We start from the raw sequence: 21176 nt of genomic DNA on the forward strand, positions 1-21176 counted from the left end.
GATCCTCTAGAATATACATTATGAAGATGACAGACAACATTTATACAATTTATTTAGTGTAGGGTAGGTTAGATTAGGCCTCACAAGTTTAGTGAAATATTCAAACAGCTGGCCTCGGATATCCCTTTAATTTTTATGCCCTGTATAATGGGTCTTTGTGTTAACTTTCACACATTTGTGATGAGTTTGTTTCTCAAATAATTATCAAGAGTGTATCATTGCATGCCAGCTTAGGTTTCCTTTATCTGTTACTGAGATTTAGACAAAGATCAATGTCTAAAATATGTAAACACTGAGAAGTGTGAAAGAGAGATAATTCTGTCTATTGTGTGGATGGAAGTGGGTGCAGAAGAGGAGTCATTTGCCAAAGAAATTAATTCTGGATCAGAAGTTTCATACTTGATTAACAAAGTGCAGATTTAGCTTGGCTAGAGGACAATGAAGATGGATGAGGAGAGAGCTGTGGATTGCGGTTTAGTTATCTGAGGGAATGTTGGGGACGTTTTAGAGCAACAGTTACATGCTGTTGTATTTTTGTATACAGCATTACCTCCCTATGGTCATCCCCACCACTGTACATACAGAAAGTAAAGAGGTATTAAAACTTAAAAGAAGGTGATCCTCTGCAGTTTTTGCCCTTGTTTTGTTCTTTTTTGAGAAGGATAAAAAGCACAAATGAAGCAGATGCCAATCAGATGATCTCTTACAGCCATCTGTATGAGAATCCTTTGTAAATCCTGTTAATTTCTACATTCCCAAGGCAGAAGAACTATAGTCTGTGCCAGAAAATGAATGACTTTCTGGTTTCCATGTTTTCTAGCAACCTGTGTTTGCCATAGTTGTTGGAAAAGGGCTTGCCTTCCCCCTGTAGCTTCCCCATCTTTGGCCATCCCAGATGTTTCAAAGAAATCATTCATCCTCGTCAGAAGTAAAAGCCAAAGATCACACTTCTGTTTGTGCTGCCAAATTACAAATGATCTGCTTATTAGCTACACACGCACATAATCATTAACACCTGTCTGTGCCTCAACAAACCGTCCAGATTACTTCAGCAACAAAGCCTTTTCATTACTCGAGCTTTACAACGGCGATGTGATGAATTATTCAGATTATTCTAGCAATCTTCTCACTTTGTTTACAAAACGACTCAATCCAAATCCACACAGGCAAGTTCAGCCTCCACAGGCGCTTCGAGTCACTCTACACATATGCACCCCAACGTGGGCTCACTCGAACCTACAAGCATTAGAAGACGCCAACCGGCCCTCGGAGTGGTGGGAGATTTATTGCTTCTTGTCTCCGACTAACTGCATCTGCTTTTTATATTCACATTGAGCCAGACTGATGCGGAAAAGGGTGTCATTTTACTTTATTCAATTAATAAATCTGTTTAGTAGTACTCAATTTTGGATTTCATTCATGGGGAGTGCAGTCCTTTTAAATAAAAAGCCTAAGCACATTTTTATTTACACAACCTTTACTGTTTCATGTTATGGTATATGTCACTTTTCCGTTTGGATTTTTTTACTTATTATGTAAGCTACAGCAGGCACATTTATGTTCTGTTGAAAGCATTTTATGTTCAGCTATTAAATGTCCTCTTTTAGGAAATGAATTCCTCAAAGTTATAATTTTAAAATTGGTAGAAAGAGTCAAAGCTATTGCTATTATTGTACTTTGGTACCCTGCTATTCCAGTAATATTAATAACATGTTATCATCATCTTTTAATTCAGTCTGTCCACCCTTCCATGTATTGACTCCATTCACGTAATCCAGTTGTTACTGTCACTGTGTGTTGAAGCTCATGATCTCAATGGCCACACTCAAGAATACACCCACAACTTATCATATCAGGACAGTTTAGATTCACCAGATGGCCTAACCTGTACATTACTGAGGACAGAAAATCTCAAACCTGCTTAGTCTAGTTCAGTGTCATGGAGGTCCAGATCTTATCCCAGTAGTCCTGGACAAGAGGTGGGAAACAACCTGGAAACTAGGTGTACTGGGTGTATTGGGGGCCAATACAGAGCTGTATGGTATGTGGGAAGAACACAGGAGTAGTGAAGAGTAAACCCACTCAGATAAAGGGACAAATGCTGGGCATGGGGTTTGAAAGCAAGATGATGGATCCATGAGTCAGCGGCTCTACTCACTGTGCCACCTGACATTACTGAACTGTCAAAAGGAACTCGGAATCACATGGAGACACAAAGAGTTTAAGCAGACTCCACACACTGAGTGACCAAGATTTGAATCCACGGTCTTTGAGATGTTAGGTAACAAGTCAGAGACATACATAATGTTACATCTGTCAGTCCTTTCATTGAACTCACCTAATCCAATTTTACATTCATAGGAGGTGCTGTCAGTCTCCAGGGAATATCCAAATTTGAATGGGCCACTAATCCATATCAGGATACGGTCACTCATCTCATCTCCTCACATTGCACTAACTATAAATTGCCAGATGCCTGAACACGTACTTCTTTGGAATGTGGTACAACACGGCTATATTCAAAAATCCCATGTGGACCAAGGGAGAAAAAGTCCTGTCGTGTCATTTTCTAACTCACTTAATCCAGACCAGGGTCATGGGGAGTGAGGGAGAACATGAAAACCTGAAATGAACAAGGTCAGGCTCTAAATCTGGAATTATGAGGTAGCAGCATGTACCGCTGTATCATGTTGTTCTTTCATTTTATTTCATTACCTTTCAACAGCCTGCTCTATCTAACTCAGTGTTGTTGGGAACCACAGCCTATCATGGCCACACATCATCACTATTTTTGTTTTAATTATAAAATTATAGTACTAGGGTTCTGTGGTGGGTTGGCGCCCTGCCCAGGATTGGCTCCCTGTGATCGGATTCAGCGGGTTGGAAAATGGATGGATGGATAGTACTAGGGTGTTGTACCGTGTTAGCCATTATGAATGTAGTGAGAAGTCAAGCAAAATGACACCTTTTATTGGCTAACTAAAAAGATTACTTTCTTATCTAGGTTTAGAAAGTTAGGGAGCAGGATAGAAGCCAACCCAGGATGGAGTGTCAGCCCATAGTAGGTTACATTCATGTCCTTACTCACCCACCACTGGCCAACGTGGAGTCATCAGTTAACCGAAGATGTGAAAGGAACTGTGTCAGCTTACGCAGAATGTTCAAATTACACAAGACTGTAAATGGGCAGGAGCGGTGAGGTTTGGTGCTGGGCACTAGTGATGAGCAAACCCTGCTGAGCTCGCTTCACCTCGAGTTCGGCGAAATCACGGAAAAGTTCAGGAACATTGCTGACCAAAATGCCTGTGAAGTCAGTGGGGAAGTAAAACTGATCTAAATTTGAGTTGATTATAATGGTGCAATGTTTTTTAAGAATCCCTCTGATGGCTAGCGAAATGTCTTCTAACTACAGAATGCTGGACCAATAATTATGGTCAAAAATGTAACAGTGTTAACCATGTCTTCCTGAGATAACATTAATAAAATGAAATATCAGAAGAGTAAAACTTCTTGATGACAGTGGCAGACAGGAAGCCTGAGTCCACTAAGGGTTGCCCCCCCACAGATTCAATAGCAGATACTCGCCTCTCTTGAACTGAAAAGTACAGTTTGTTTTTATCCCTGACGCTTTTGCTCCTTCACTGCCGCTGCTACCAGTGAAGCTCAACACTAAAGCACATACATTCTTCACTCCTTTCTGTTTGCAATAACTGCACAGCACTCCAGGTAATACTATTAAAGGGGTAGGCTCACATATTATATTCATGTTACATACAAGTCAATAGAAAACAACATTCCTTTTAAGACGAATGCACCGACACATTTGCAATTTTCTTCTGTGTGCACATTTTCTGCTAATTTCCAGCCCACTAGTAGGACAGAATTGGCCACATAGTGAATTAACAGGAATATATTCAGCAAACTACGTCACCAGTGAACACATCATGTTCGAAAAACATTTTGCCGAAATTTGTTGTTGAACATATTATCCAGTGCACTATTGTGCCAGACCTTTTTACTTTATTACCATTATTAATTGCTTTCAATTAGTTCCTTAACTCCCCACGCTGCATAGGCTGTCAAACAGAAACCACTAATAGGAAATTTATAAACAGCAAAGCAGAAAAGTTTAATAAAACGTGACATGTTAAATACGCTTTATGTCAGTTGGTAGCGGCAAAAAATTCTAGTCTCTAATATGGAATTTAAAGAGGACAAACTCAGCAGGCCTGACATTTTTATAAAAAGGATTTCAGGTGAAATGAAGCTAACTGACCATTCGGCCTCTTCACCGGTAGCCCGCCGTGTTCGTCTGGTCCACACAGTTGCTCAAGATTGTAATTGCAGGTGTCATTGTCCTTTGGTAATTAGAATGCGGGTTGTGGCAGTGCCAGTTCTCCCATTCACTATGGGTCATGGCTAAGAAAATGAACTGTTATTTAATTAAGAACAGCTGAAGATTTAATACGCACAATGAAGGTCCAGGAAACATGATGCCATATGAAAGCTTTAACAGTAATAGTAATCTGCACTCACCTGAGCCTAAAGGCTAACAGGACATCTCTTGTGTTTACTGTTTAAAGTGTTTGCATTATTTAGTTTCAGTATTGTCATACTTTTATACTTATTTTAGTTTGATTTATTATTTTGTATTTTTATGCCTTAAATACTTTTTTTGGAATCATTTTTAGCCACCTGTACTTTAGACACATAAGCCTCTCCCCAAACTGCCCTATGGCATGAAAACAGCAAGTTTGAGCACCAGCAGCATATTGTCGTGTTGCTCTAAATTATCATAAAAGTCTGGGATGTTTAGAAGCAGGTTGGGTCTAAATTACAGTGGAGGTAGGCAGCCTGTTTCACCAGAACATGTCAGGAAAGGCAGCATCATTTTTGTTTTTTTTTTGGTTATGAATACAAATTATTTAATCCAGAGCTACTGTATATAAGGACATGAGTAGACAACACAACCGAAGGGCAGAGTATCCCACTGCCACACTGGATAAAGTGAAACTGTGTGGGTGGGGTGGCTGTTCCACTTACACCTTTCCAACCATATATCCATCCATCAGTGTGTAACTGTAAGCAAGACACAGGATGAACACCATCTGAGGACGCTTCTCTGTGCACTGGACTACTAACTGTAACTAGGAAAAGAGTAGTTTATGTCCTATGTCTACAAAACAGCCATTGGTTATTAAAGTAGAAAAGCTACCAGGACTGTGCCAGATTTGAGTTGTTATATATATATATATATATATTTTTTGGTGAAACTTTCTATTATAAAAGCAAGAGGTAACATTTGATTAGAAAACCACACCACTTTGTTATTAAAAGATTGGGCGATGCATAAGAAAACCAAACCTCTTTGGTATGTAAAACACCTAGAGGGGGATGGTAGGCGTTCTGAATTGAAAACCACACCAGTTCTGCTGGTAAATGAGTGGGAGGACCATAGTCAGTCAGAAAAGCTCACCCTCCTATCTATAAAAAAAATGCAATAGGAGATGATTGAGAAACCTCGCCCCTGTAGTTATTAAAAGATAGGGAGGATGGTAGGTGATATAATTAGAAATCCACACTCATTTGGCTGGTAAATGAGTTAGAGGGGCCTTAGACAGTCACGCTGGAAAACCATTCATGTTTTGTTATAAAAAGACAGGGAGAACAGGAAGTGATATCATTAGAAAACCACACCTCTTTGTTGTTAAAATAGTGGGCGGGCATTAGAAAACCACACCCCTAGATCGGAGATATGATAGGCTTTATGACTAGAAAACCACACCCCATTTGTTGGTAAACGAGTGGAAGGGTCAGTAGGCAGTCAGAAAACCACACTTTCTACGTTTAATAAAATCAGAAAGAGACGGTCGGTTTTGATTAGAAAAACACACCCTGTTTGCCAGTAATAGACTGAGATAACAGCACCACCATCATATATATGCACAAACCAGTGTCTTTCTTCGTGCCAGTCCCAAGCCCGGATAAATGGGGAGGGTTATGTCAGGAAGGGCATCCGGTGTAAAATTTTGCCAAATCAATATGCGGACAACAATTTTGGATGATCCGCTGTGGCAACCCCCGAACGGGAGGAGCCGAAAGAAGAAAAAGATGCTCTTTAGTAGGATAAAGAATGCGAGGAGTGCAACACCAACCCAGTAGGAGATTAGAAACAAGCAGAGGAGAGGACAGTACTGGCACCTTGAAGCAATGAAGAAAATCCTTCTGCAAATGACACCACCAAATCAAAGATAAGATGACAGTTTACCTTAAAACTTGCCCCCAGTCAAGCCTACAGTCTCACTGAACACTTTTAACCTTTTGAAAGATTGCAGTAGATAGATGCTTTATGTAGACGCCTGGTACTCTGCCCCATAGTCACAAAAAAGTGAAATCCTGTGGCCCCTTTACGTGCCAGCCATGTCGTTTTCCTGCTAATTTCAGCCAAGCAGCCATTTAGACTGTTAATAAGGCTTTGAGGCATTCCTTAATGTTTAATTGACTTGAGGTTTGTGCGAAACACAGATTTGGTGATTAATTACCTTGAGCCTTGGCAGAGTGGTGGGGAGGTGAGTGGTCACCACAGGCGGGATGGGGGAGGGCCACAGCGTGGCAGCCGGCTTTTCTTTTTCCTCCTTTTTCAATTCCATTAGCTGTGTTTATACTTTAAAGTAGATGGGGGGCAGTGTAGCAGTAGGGCAGATAACCTCACCACTTCACAGAGATTAGGGCTAAGGTCCAAATCGAGAGGCAGTGACCATAGCATGGAGCTAGTATCTCCAACCCCAGAAATATTACTATCAGATCAGTGTTAAAACTCAGCATAACAGATTCTGCGGCTGGGTAATGCCAGTCATAAAATCAGGCTATACTTCTAAAATAAATTATGTCTTGTAAATGAAGGTGATCCTGGAAGTGAAGGGTGACTTGCAAGGACCAGGAGGTTTCCTTCATCATTACTGTTTGCTTTCTGTTAGAATTAGCCAAATTAATTTACAGAGAATGAGAGGATGATTTTGTATCAGTTCTAAAGATGGTCAGATTAAGGGAGTTGGTTTGTGTGTAGTCCTGAGAGGGCCAGAGAGGTCCAAGATTATCTCGTTCAATCCAAGATGGCACCTTGGAGCATAGACAGAAGCAGCCTACTCGTGTTACGCATTTTTTTCCTTGCTCAAATATATTTACTTGTAATTAGATTTTTTTTTGTTTACATATTTCTATGTATATTTCGTTATTAATTATGTTTTTGTTATGGTGATGTTTTATTTTTTGCTCATTTATCTGTAAGATTCTGTGATTCTAAGAGTTCCCATTTAAGCTTTTTGAAGGCAAGAAATTAATTTCTTGCGTTGCATTTTTGTTAAAATTTCTGTCTTTAGAGTTTGTATTTTATTTGACCAGTTTCTGCCACCCTTTTGTGTATGACGAGCGTTACCATATTGAGTACCTGTTGGCGGGATGCTGCCATCACAGTTAGGGGTTGAGTTACAGGAGCTAACCTTGCCTTTCTTTTTGATTTTTGCTTTATATTATTGGCATAGTTTGTACATGGTCTCGATCTCCTGGTTTGGACCCTCGTTTATGCTAGACAACGTCAATCTCCTGATTTGCCTCATTTTTCTTTCTGCTATCTTGTATGCACAGTTTTTTGATTCTCCTGTATGTTATATCTTGAATGTTGTTTTGTTTATTAAATATTTTGTATAGTTTTGTTATGTTTATTTATCTACTAAATAATGATATAAATTTAAAAATATTTGATATCTCTTGCCTCACGTGTTACTTGTATGCCTTTCTTCGGTATACCTGTACGTCTCAGCCTGTCTTGGCCAGCGCCTCCTCTCTCGATCGCTTTCCCATAAAGCCTGCTTTTCAGATTCTGTCAATTCGAGGCACCTGCATGGTAGACAAGTCCCCATTATCCACTGTGGAAACACCATTCTTATGTATGAGAATACTTTCTATTTTTGCAGGTATCTCTCAGTGTTCCTCCTACACCTTTCCTTGGTATCCTTGTATGTCTCGACCTATCTTGCTTGGCATTTTCTCTATCGATTGGGTTTGACTGAGCAAACAAAGCGAAATTGACCAATCAGATTACTCAGAGGGACACACGCACATACACAAACACACACAGGCAGTAGCACTTTTTATATAGTAGATGTATTTAGTGGTGTGTCCAACACCATGAGCTTCTGCGCAAAATTGATAGGACACTTAATTATATACATGAAAATATAAATAAACGTGATTAAACAACTTTTTAAAATAATATGCAAAGCACAAAATACATAAGGGCCAAAAACATAATAAATCGCATAATACACACAAATATATTTAAAGATTAATAAAAGTATGAAGATAAAAAATATACATGGTATTCAAAAAGTTCCCAGAATCGTGATATAGCGGGCGAGTGAGAGATCAGATTACGCACACATTGATTAGGAGGGGAGTGCAGCACATCTGTAGACCAGTTACAACAGGTCTGGATTGGTTTCAGCGTGTAGTATTGTTTTAATTACCGTAGACGTGTATATGTGCTGACATCAAGTTCATGTGCAAACTGGGGACTCAGCGTACGTTGTAACTGGTCTACAGACATGCTGCGCTCCCCTCCACAACAATGTGTGCGTAATCTGATTTCTCACACTCCCGCTACATCACAATTCCGGGAACTTTTTGACTGCCCCTCGTATACTTGAGCTAGGGAAAAAAACCCTGGCTAAACCAACTTGCTGTATATCCAGAGGGATCCCCCTAATCCTCATCTTTCCTCTGCCGCGTCTGCTGGTCACAGTATCTTCTATGTGTATCCATTGCGTCTTCTTGCACCATAGCCTGCTTGAAGTAAAGACTAATCGCAGTTTTTGGGATTCAATTTATCTGCCACTTTCTTGGGGTTCAGATTATCTGGGATTATATCTAGAAACCATCCTTGTGGTTAAACACATTGGGAAATACTTTAAGGTTATGTCCCCCTTTGACCTAGGTGAGACTAAACACTTCAAACTCAACCTGACATTCATTTGAAATTTATCTGGGCATTGAAATTTATTATCTATGCCTCACAGACTCTACTTAGTCTTAAACCTTCCTGTGCCTTCTGTAAAGGTGTTTTCGACCATTATTTGTAATGAATCCTCGTTTTGGTTCATTTTGGTTTTCTATTTTATCATTATGATGGGTGACATCACTGCAGCACCCTTTTGCATTCTGTTCTCTTTGGATAGTGGACGCAGTTTTTTGGCCATCATGTAATTTATACTTGCTGTGTCCATTGTTAGTCACGAGGCATGGGGTGACTTGAGTATTAAATTGTCATTCCCCTCCCATATAAAATGACAGTGAACTGCATTTGGTAACCAAATATTGTATCAAGTTACAAAGACAAACCACAAAAGTTGACGATTGTTAGGGGAAACAAATGCTAGTTAGTTTAAAGACCTTTTGCTACGAATATTTTAAAGTACGAGTTCTGGTTTTTGACACTAAGTACTTTGGAGTTTTTCGCTTTTCTGATGCTTGTCCTCCTTCTGACAAGATCTCTGCCTGCCCCTTGTTTTGATCTCTCCATTTTCTGGTTATTTTCTAAGCCTTTACTAATCACCATTGATTACTACTCACTCCCTAGTGATCGTAGGACTTTTTGGTATTTAACTCACTATTTGTAATTTCTTTAAGATATGAAGTCTGTTGGTAATCTACAGTATGCTCCTCCATTGTCTCTGTGGTTAAACACTCCTGCCTGAAATTAAGTATTTCTGTCTCCTTTTAGTGATTAAAGTTCCTTATAACTGATCTGTGAGTAAACATCTGCCCAGGTCAACTAAAGATTGATTCCTAGCCGTCCATAACATCATGCGACCTGTGAGAAACTGAATTACATGCACGTTATCTGAGATTGAATCTCCCTATAAAATGTTTTAATAATAATAATAATTCTTTACATTTATAAGCACTTTTCCCACTATTTAAAGCAATTTGAATAGAGAGTGAGGAGTCAATTCAACCATCTCCCATGTGCAGGATGCACCTAGATGATGCAAGGCCAGCCATTTTGTGCCAGTACATTGACGACACATTAGCTATTAGGTGGTGAAGTGGTGAGACAGAGATTCTGTAGTTAGCCAATTAGGGATGGGGATGATTAGGGGGCCAGAATGACTAGGTCATGATTGGCAATTTAGCCTGGACATCTGGATACGCCCTACTCTGGATGCTCAGGGATCTTTAATGAACGCAAAAAGTTAGGACCTCAAGTTTTATGTCTCATTCGAAGGATGGCACAAATTTCTACAGCATCAGTGTCCCAACACTGCGCTGAGGCACTGGGATCCACACACAGACCCCAGGTTAAGCGTCCCCTGCTGGCCTCTTCCAGCAGCAACCCAAGTTTTTCCTAGATGGCCCCCCCATCCAAGTACCGTCTGGGCCAGAACATGCTCAGCTTAGGGGAATGACCTGTTCTGAAGTGCATGTGGTATGGCAGCTGGTTTTGGATAGACTATTCTTGTAATATGTCTAAGATTAAATGTGAATGAAGTCCATATGTAATCAAGATTGATTGTGATCTCTGTGTGATTAAATTTCGTAGAGGTTTTCTTGTGAGAATAACATAACATTCTCAAATGCAGGTAATCCAATTTAAGGTCTCAGGGGTACAGCAGTGCACAGCAGGGAAGGCACCAGTCCTTCGCCGGGTCTACTTGTGATTATACCTCCTTATAAAACCTCAGCCACTGAGGTTCTCAGATTTAGGACAATTCCCTCATTGGTACTAAACTTTCTAGTAATTTATCCAGAATTATTACTCTTGGTGGCCACTTTGGGATTGGGTTTCCTTGTAATTTATCAAAGATTATTACTCCTTGTGGCCTCTTTGGAAACGACTTTCTGTTTAATTTATCTGGGATTAATCCTGCCTGAGACCAGTTTGGGGTTAAGTCTACAAAAGATTCCTCTTGTACTCCCGCCTCGCATTTATTCAACAGAACTGCTGGAATTCAGGGCTGATAAATTGTTAAGTGTGTAACCCATCCATCTTGGTTTTTCCACAAAGGCTGGTGTTCCAGACGATTAAAATATTTGTAAAAGTGAACACTTGTGCAGCACCATCCTTACTGTGAGCATGTTGGCGACTGTGAATGTATCTAGGTTGACATACCACTTTCCTTCCACTCAATTCTTCATGGATGTGCTGTGCGGGTGTGAGTGACAGGTCTGGCGGCTGTTGCGATGGAGAAGGCTTGGGGACACTTTAATTTCCTGCTCCCAAATCTCATGCTAGCACATGATTTATGGCTTAATTATCTAATAAATTGCTTAGGCAAGCTGTTTGGAAAGCTGAGAGGCCTCACAGAGCAGGGTTTAGACATTGTACGAAATTGTTTTCTAGTGTCACCCGCTGCTTTGGCTTCCTTACTCCTGGTCTCCTGGTTTAACTGGAGCCAAGCCGGCTGATGCTTTGGTTATATTTTGTTTGTTTTTCAATTTTAAGACACTTAGCCTAGGGGATGGTGCTATGGTTCAAAAAATAACGTTTCTAGCCACTTCACATCTGTTCCAGTTTCTCAATCGCTCACTGAGCCAGGTTGGCACAGCGTTCTGATTTGCTCACAAGGTGAACCTCTGGGGAAGACAGGAAGCATTTTTTACGGATGTGAGGGATCATTGTCTGCTGTGTAGTTTTTGGAGGCCACCTCAGTGAATCAGTGATTTTGGTTTGAAAGAGATCAATCCTGTGGGGGTGCAGCTGAATAAACCTTCTGTGAGATTCTGTTCTTTGTTTTTAGTTTTTTTCTTGGGGCTGATGTTTCACCTAAACTCTCAGCTCCCTTCTTACTCCCATCCTGAATTTCAGTGCTGAGGAGAAACCCCCCCTAATACCCCCCTCCCCCCCGCCATTTCCTGTTGCATATTTCCATTCTTAAGTTTCTCACTCTCTTTGACACAACTTTTTAAATGTTGTCATTATATGGTGCTTTTACCAGCCCTGCAAGTATCCATTTTTTAAAAAAGTTCAGGGCTTTTAATCATGGATAAACCCACTCATCAAAGGCTTGACTTGCCTCTCATTCTTTTATTTATTTATTTTCAGTGCTGTCTGGTGCTTAGAGCTACAGCCTTATGAATTAAGCAGCACAGGGTGAAGGTCAAATGCAACAGCCACTTCACTGTCACTGTGCTGGGCTTTTCTCCAGGTGTTCTGGTTTTGCTATCAAAGATGTGTAGATTAGTTTAACTGGTGGCTCTAATTTGGCTAACTGTAAGTGAGTCTGGGTGGGTGCATATGTCTGCTACTATATGTGGCACGTTGAAGTGGTACTATGTCTGGGGGTTGTTTCCCTTGTGAAGGAACTACTGAATGGATAGGAGGCCTGGCTGGGGTGGTTGGTGGTACCCTTTCCAGTCAGGATGCCAATATAATACATGAGCAGTGGAGGACTGTCTGTCAGGGCAATCTGCAATAACCCCTCACCCTGTGTGCTTGTTGTCAGAATTCCTTGGGTGCTGCTCCAGTCTGAATTCCCAAAGGGCTGCATCGGAATTGTAGTTGTAACATGCAGTCCTGTCGGGGACCTGCGGGGCAGCAGCAGGGAGTGCTTGGGGGCCAGTTTCTCTGCCCACATCTGTCTGACCTGGAAGTGCTTCTGAGATATACTGGTAATGTGCTGAAAGTACTTCTGGGTACCTCTTTAAAAGAAACCTGCCCTCGTCAGTCAGGTTGCAGGCCCGGCCTGGGAAGCTTATTCAGGCCGGGAATCCCAAGTTTATCCCAGGCCACACAATATACATCAGTTTCCTTGTACAGGCACAGACTCAAAAAGCACCATTAGGTCTTGGAATGTGTTACGAATAAGGAGACAGTAGATTCATCTTTTACACTTACATTTCACTCTTAACCCCTTCACCGCCCTCTGCCGGATATATCCGGCACCGCTGTTTTAATGCTAACGCCATACTGCCGGAATTATCCGGCACATTTGCCTGTGGTTATATGAATGCCTGGCAAGTAGTATAACTGACGGTTTGGCGTGGGTATTATTACTACGTTGTATTTCGACAAGTCTGTGGTTGTTTTGGCCGGTCATGTGACGTGATTCGCATGTAACAGCTGTGAATATGGCGAAACGTAAACTGACTTCAAGTGAGGCTTTGCAGGCGATTTTGGACAGTTCTGATCATGATTGTAGCAGTTCTGAAGAAGATTTTAGTGACAGTGATGAGCAGCAACGTGCGCTGCATGATATTGTGAATGAAGAGGCATCGGATGACGGCGCTGAGTGGGTGTATCCCCAGCATCTCAGCTGGGCTGCTGCCCGTGGTGAACTACCTTTTCTGCATTCGTTTGAGGCAACATGTGGCTTTATTGTTGATGTAAACAATTACACTGCTGAGCAGTTTTATGAGCTGTTTGTGTCACCTGATTTGATCAGACATTTTGTTCATCAGACAAATCTGTATGCAGCACAGTTTATTGAGAAAAATCCCAATTTACCTACACATTCCCGTGTTCGTGCTTGGTTTGACACTGATGAAAACGAAATGAAAAAATTCATTGGGATTTTGATGTTGATGGGAATAATCAGAAAACCAGATATTGAGATGTACTGGTCTACAGATCCTATGTATGCAACACCTATTTTTGCAGCTGTCATGACACGTAACCGATTCTCTTTGCTGCTGAAATTCTTTCATTTGAATGACAACAGAAACGAGCCAGATAAGAAAGATCCAAACCGCGACCACTTGTTCAAGCTACGTCCTTTGATTGATCATTTATTTGAAGCATTTCAGTTGCCCTACATGCCAGGACCGTCAGTTGCAGTTGATGAAAGTTTATTGTCGTGGAAGGGCCGCTTACAGTTTCGACAGTATCTACCATTGAAAAGGGCACGGTTTGGTATCAAGATGTTTTGCTTAGCTGAGAATTCAGGTTACATTTATAGATTTCGTGTATACACTGGCAACTTGCACAACATTTAGTGGTCAATACTGCTTGAATAAATGTAAAAAATGTAAAAAAAATGTAAAAAAGTAAAAAAACAAAAATTGTTCAGATTTCGCCTGGCGTGGGGAATATTTAGGGAGTTGGCGGTTAAAGGGTTAAATATTAGTCTGAAGACAACCTCTGATAAAGTGTGGAACAACACTTCATAAATGCAAACACTTTATAAATAGGTTTACCATGTAGTTCTAGAATATTTATATCAAAACAAATGTGCTAAAAGCACTGAACCACAAAAAGTAGTTGTCAGTGGAATCCCGAATGGAAATTATGTTTGTAGTTTGAACTGGGAGTCTGGAATCTCCACAACCGAGCCGCCATCAGTGTCTGGATGGCAATGCCGAATACTCTTTCACAAAGTTTAAAGTGTTGGTCAAAGAAGATCACTTGGAATTTCTTCAATAGACAAAAGACTCAGTGCCACAGAATTCTGTCAAGCATTTTATAAAGAATGCATTTAGTAAATAAAAAGCTATGACACATTTCGTGTAGCCTATTCAGTCTTTCATCATAGCGCTAAGGTTTAACTGTCGGAGCGCGAGAGACACACTTTAAAAATATTTTAAATATTAACTAACTTATCGTGAAATAAAGAACAACAGGTACATTTAAAAACACAAATCATTCCACTCACATATGTTTCATTAATAAAATAAAACATTTCGTGTAGCCTATTCAGTCACTTTGTGGGAAAAAGGGGGGAAAAAACATTGAAAATGTGACCATACACTACACTTCATTAAAATCTGAAACAAAAATAAAACATATACCAAATACCAAAACCCATCCAACATTCAAATATAATTCAAAGTACATTCTAAACTTTTAAACAATCTTCATATATCACTTTAATCACAAAAGCACCAGACGTGCGCACTTCTCATCATAGCGCGCCTGTTTAACTGGCAGAGCGTTTGACACACATGAAGTCAGAACTTGACTTGAACAAAAACAAGAAACCATCCAACCAGAAACCAGAAAAGAAACCCTCCAATGTTAAACTGAAAGAAGTTGTGCCCACTACAGAGTAATAACGCCTGCTCATTGTCCAGTATAATAATAACATTATATAATTTCACCACTAGTTTAGTTCATTGGTTGCTCTGAATGCCAGGCCAGGCCACCGGGAAAGCTCCCGCTGATTGTAAACGTCAGTCCGGCTCTGGTCAGGTGAGTCCGAGTTGGGAATTGAGTGAAGCATTATCTTATTCTATTGTGCTAAGAAGCCAGTTTAAAAGAAGGAAAAGAAGAAGGCTCATTTGAACCTGTTGTGTCTGGGGTTTGTACAGACTACTCCCTCCTTATCATGCCTGACCCAAAAGAGGATTAAAGGGATGCTTGAGAATGAACTATTCACGTACAATAATACTAATTTAGGATTTTAAAACCATAAGAGTTGTCACCTCAATTCCTGTCTCTACCTCAGTGTGTGGTCCTGAGCAAGTCACTTACCTGCTGGTGATGTAATATTTATTGTTATGTTTATGTGTCCAGGGCTGGAGCAAGCCATTTTGGTGCTGTCCCCACTATGAATTTGCAGCATCACAACGAACAGACAATCACATAAAATAACCTATACAATCCAGTATCTGCTCATACGCACAGGGTGGATATTGTAATGCTATGACACATATGGTGGCCAGCTTGAGACTTGTGAGATTTCCAAGATTTTAATGGTGGTTTGATACGCACAACCCGTACCAGCAGACATCTCTCAGTAATGCACTGTCTCCCTCCAACACAAGCATTAATAGATAAAATGGATGTCTACTGGGAAACATATTCCATACAAACCAGAGTGGCAGCTAAAAACAAATTATTATATAAATGTGTTTATAGATGGCACCAGACTCAGTGGAGGAGCAGATAATGTAGAACCAGCTAAACTGTTAAAGAGGTACTTGTGCAGCATACTGGCTTGGGCAGATCTGTGGCAGATAACATGTAATGTAAGAAAATGTAAAGTATTGCATGCAGGAAGTACAAATGTCAGATATGAATGCACGATGGGAAGTGTGAGAGGTTAAAGTACCCCTTATGAGAAGGACCTACTGTAGATAACCTGTTGTGTACTCATCACTATCAACACCTAGACATTGTGTAGAAGAAAGCTAACAGGACGTCATGTTATGAATCACGAAGCGTGGAGTCAAGAGTGGTTATGCTAAGTTACATTGCGCACTAGTGAGACCTCACCTGGAGTACTCTCTTCAGTTTTAGTCTCCGTATTACAAAAAAGACAGAGCAGGACTAGAGAAAGTCTATGAGGGCAGAACTAAGAACTATGAGGGGAGACTGAAGAATCAGAATCTTTTTAGTTTAAACAAACAGAGATTAAGAGCAGGCATGGCCCAATTGCTTAAAATTATGAAAGGAATTATTACAGCGGGTCCAGGCTATTACTTTAAAATAAGTTCTGCAATAGATAGATAGATAGATAGATAGATAGATAGATAGATAGATAGATAGATAGATAGATAGATAGATAGATAGATAGATACTTTATTAATCACAATGGGAAATTCACATACTCCGGCAGCAGCATACTGATAAAAGAAAATATTAAAATTAAAGAGTGATAAAGAATGCAGGTATACAGACAGACAATATCTTTGTATAATGTTAATGTTTACCCCCCCCCCCCGGGTGGAATTGAAGAGTCGCATAGTGTTGGGGAGGAACGATCTCCTCAGTCTGTCAGTGGAGCAGGACAGTGACAGCAGTGTGTTGCGGAAATTGCTCCTCTGTCTGGAGATACTGTTTAGTGAATTCAATAAGTAACATAATATCTAATGTTCTAATGTTCTCACATGATGACTCTCTTAGGGTTCCGTCCACATTAAGCCATCATTGTTTCAGTGAATCTCTGTAAATGACAACTCCAGCAAGGCAGCCACTTCTTTAGGCGGACTGTAATACTCTATATTCTGTTGTGTGTCGCCAGTGGGGGTCCTTGTAACACCTGTCTGGAATTCTTGATTCCATGTGGTTGATCAAGCACTAATAAACAAAAAATCTGAAATAATTCTTCAACGGTGTTGAGAACCATAAAGCTAGAAGCTTGGCAGAATCGTCTTGTTTTTGAACACAGAGGAGGAAAGAAAAATTAAAAATAATAAAATTAAAAGATTCCCTGGGACCTTGCACAGTGTCTCCTAATGAACTAAATGGAAGACCAGAAGAGAGAGGATTGTATTTGAGATTTTTCAGACCAGCTTGGGAGAGTCTGTCAGTAACGGAGGCAACATCTGGAGTGCGTTAGCTCAGAGTCCTGGGCTCAGAACAGCAAGAGAAAGCAGCAGGCTTCTACTGGGTAACGAGGCACTGGGCCGGTGGTGCGCAGCGCACCACACCACTGAGGGCTGAGGCCAGCGCAATTCTGCATAGATCTGCTGCCAGGTTCAGCGGCTTTACTAATGGGCTTTATTCGTCTCACACAAAGAGCACACATTGTTTCTTTTTCCCTTCATTTTGTGTTCCTCTGCGTCACTTCTTAAGACTTTTATTACCTGGCACTTTGTTCATTTCCATCAAAAACACACCGTCTCCCCTGCCCTCCCCCATGTTAACGGCATCCTCCCAATTTTAATGAGCACAGATGACTACATAAAAGGGTGGCATTTCTGCTAAATTTTGCTTTACCTTTCATTATTTCCGCTTCCATGGAGCTAGTGCTTTTTTTTTTTTTTTTGGAGAGTTGACAGTGGTGGCAGAGAAAGTGTGGCATGCAACTAATGGAAGAGGGTAGGACACAAGTCTAAGAGCGTTAACCTCCACAAAGGTTAAGTGAAGTCATCCAAAGCCAATGGCTTGGTGACAGCACTGCAAACATGGGCTGAACCGTTGACAGTTGTTGAAATTGAATATGTATTGTGGTACAGATGTGTCAGGTTTAACAATGAGATTTGTTTTCCCTCTGTGCTCTTGTCACGGATCACTAAACAAATAGTCCCTAGTGTAACTTTGGGAAAATCATAAATGTAGTATCTCATACACTACACTGTGCAGGGCTCCCTTATGGTCACATTTGTCTTTTTGTAGATATCATACGTATGTCTTAGCACAGCATTTACAAAGCTACTTAATTCAGTTCTTGGGGGTCCAGAGTTTATCTCAGAGCATTGGACACAGGGAGCCAGTCCACCCCAAGGCCCACTAACTCTCACACCCACTCCCATGGGATCAGTTTCAAATCGCCGATAAACATAACACACATGTCCCAGGAGTTTGTGGATGTAAATCTATGCAGAGACAGGGAATACGTGCAAACTACACAGCACGGTCTGTAAATCCTGGATGCTGGATCTGTGAGGAGAGACAGCTACCCAATATGCTATCATGATTAATTATTATTTAGAAAATAAGTTCCTGGACCTATTTATACTTTCTCAGAACAATTTTCAAATGCTTGTCTTTTTTACATTGCTTCTTTTATATAATGTGCTATCACAATGGACTTTGCAAAGCTAGAAGTCGGTTAGCACCTTTCATCCTGATCCTGCTTTAAAGTTATTTGAATAGTTAGTCTTTGTTTTACAAGCATAAAAATGAATTTTAAATGGAATTATAATTGCTTATTTAATGGTGCTTATAAAAATTTACTGTTTTCTGTCCAGCATCGTTCATAGTGAGTACTAGCGCTAAGTGCTTATAGAAAACTGGTCAGTCTTCACATGGCATCTTCTTACCAGTTCTTTTTTTATATTGTTTCATCAAAAGCAACCTCCTAAAGTTTTCACAGTTATTAATCAATATTAATATAGAACATGCCATTATGATCTGCACCACACAGTGTTTCTAATAATCACACATTCTTTATATCCTTCACAGCAAATGCTGTCTCTTACAATCATCAGTGATCCTTAATGTAGCTGGTTTAAAAACTCCCACAGTGCCTTTTTTCATTAAGTCAATATTTATATATCATCTTTTATGGTGAGCACAACCTCACAACCCTTACAGCATTCAGATATTTTTAATGTAACAGATTTCAAAATGAGACACCTCCAAAACACTTCTAGAAACATAACACTTCTGAATCCCTCTTAATCCTGTTTAGGGCTGCTGGAGACCACCACCACCACCACCTATCCAGGAAACATTAGGTGCCAGGCAGGAACCAGCCGTGCGCAGGGCACCAGTGCCTTGTGAGGTCAACTCACATATAATCCCAGACTCACATATAGTAGGGCCGATTTAGTCTTTGGAGAGAAATGAGGCGATTGAGCAAACTCCACGTGGACAACATTGGGGAATCCAGGATTCTGGGTCCATAAGCTATGTCACTCATCGTTATAATCAGTCAGTGTTTATAAGCCATCCATTCACAGTGAACTGCTGTCTGAAAAGACTGTTTGTTTGTTCATTTGTTAAATAATTATCAATATAACGGTTCTATTTCTATGCATTTTTTCAGTATTTTTTGTACCGTTTATCATACTAGGAAGTGGCACCTAAAAAGGTGATAGAGCTAACTGTCGCTGCAGTATCCGAGCAGTTACCATGCATGTTTTTACAGTGATACAAACACACTTCTAAATTTTTTCCATCATAAATAATAAAGTCGGGAGTGTGCTCCCCTCGATTTACTCGTATACCTAGGGAGAGGAAAAGGTCATCACAACCACTTCCAGTTGTGCAATATTTCTCAACTATCATATCTCTTTGTTTCTTATCATAACTGATAATATTGATACACAATCATTTATCTCTGTTTATAATCAAACTTTATATTAAAATTATATTTTCGCACTTAGGGAGGTCGAAAACGGTGATGGAATTTTTTCATGATTACATATGCGTTATAGATTACGTGCAAAATACAAAGAGTTATAGTCACCTAAAAACAGAAAAAGTGTTAGTATTATATAATATTGGTTGCAATAAATTGCTATAGGTAAAACTGCATTTAGCAACATTTAAGTATGATAATCATGGTGGAAATAAAAAAAAATATCATAAAATTAAATATATTACCAGGAACAAGACAGGGACTTAGCAGCTTATTGTTCCCATTACATCTTTATATTTACATGGCATGTTCAATATTTACACGTTATTGTTAAACTGATGATGTATAAATTAGAATAAAATGAATAATAGTTATTGAAAGAATATGTGATACATTGAATACAGTTTTTAATATTGTGTACACACTTATATTTCCATGATATAAAAAATTCGGATGGTTGTTTAAATAAAATACCACTTAAAGTTGAGTAATTTTTCTCAAATTTCATATCTGTTTGCTTTTCATTATTATATATTATCTATTCAAAACTGAATCATCTATCTGTAATTACAACCATAGTTTACTTGAAAATTCACAAAAGTATTCAGTTAAAGTACCACTGCCGGTTGACAGGATTCCTAATTTTTGGTATAAAGCAGGTGTACAGAATCTCGTTGACCGAGTTATCATGTTTACACACATGACAATTTCAAAAATGGCATATTTTCATATATTCAAAAGGCATATTTTCAAAAATGGTATTTTTGGACTCAGGGAGGTTTAAAATGTCAAGTTTCATCAAAATCTCAAGGTCGAAGTTTTTCACGATTCTTATACTTTCTCTATATTCTGTATAAGAGAAAGTAAAAAAGTAATGTTTTTGTGTAAAAAGAAATCAAGAATTGTGATTGTGAGCATATAGGAAGGACAGAATTATTCTTCTTGATTCATAAAATGCTGACAGACCACCAGCTCCCACCTGTATTTACTGTAGAAAGGGCAGCCTGCCATTAGTATTCAAGCAGAATTCATCTTGTCAAAAGGCCTGACCTCATTATCATTTAGCATATTTAGTGCTTGGGGCCATCCCAAGGCAGAAACTCTCATATTTCAACTACAAAAAGTACTCTGGTGTTAAAACAAAGATGTCAAAAGTTGTGCCATTAAAACAGCCATGTAAATCCCTGAGGGGCTTTGAGTTGTGAGGAGTCTGCCATTTTAGACTTGACATCAGCGCTAATTTAACTAAACCTGCACAGCCCACAACAGAGGAGTGTCAGCGTGGAATGAGGTGTCCACTGAGGCATCACGAGTAGAGAATGAAGCTGTCTGTTGAACAAACCATCCTGTCAGATAAGTCCCCAGCCTCATAAAAGAAACAAAAAGGAATGTGGAGACACACATTTAGAGGAAGGATGGCAAGGTGTCACAGTG

General features: G+C 39.8%; 1 protein-coding gene across 4 annotated transcripts in view; it reads left to right on the plus strand.

The window, feature by feature from the left end:
• Positions 1 to 21176, plus strand: part of LOC114656266 (ephrin type-B receptor 2) — a 482289-nt gene that overhangs the window by 388797 nt on the left and 72316 nt on the right. The gene's annotated exons all lie outside the window — the stretch shown is intronic.

Source organism: Erpetoichthys calabaricus, chromosome 8 (assembly GCF_900747795.2).
Source record: "Erpetoichthys calabaricus chromosome 8, fErpCal1.3, whole genome shotgun sequence".
Classification (NCBI taxonomy): Eukaryota; Metazoa; Chordata; class Cladistia; order Polypteriformes; family Polypteridae; genus Erpetoichthys; species Erpetoichthys calabaricus.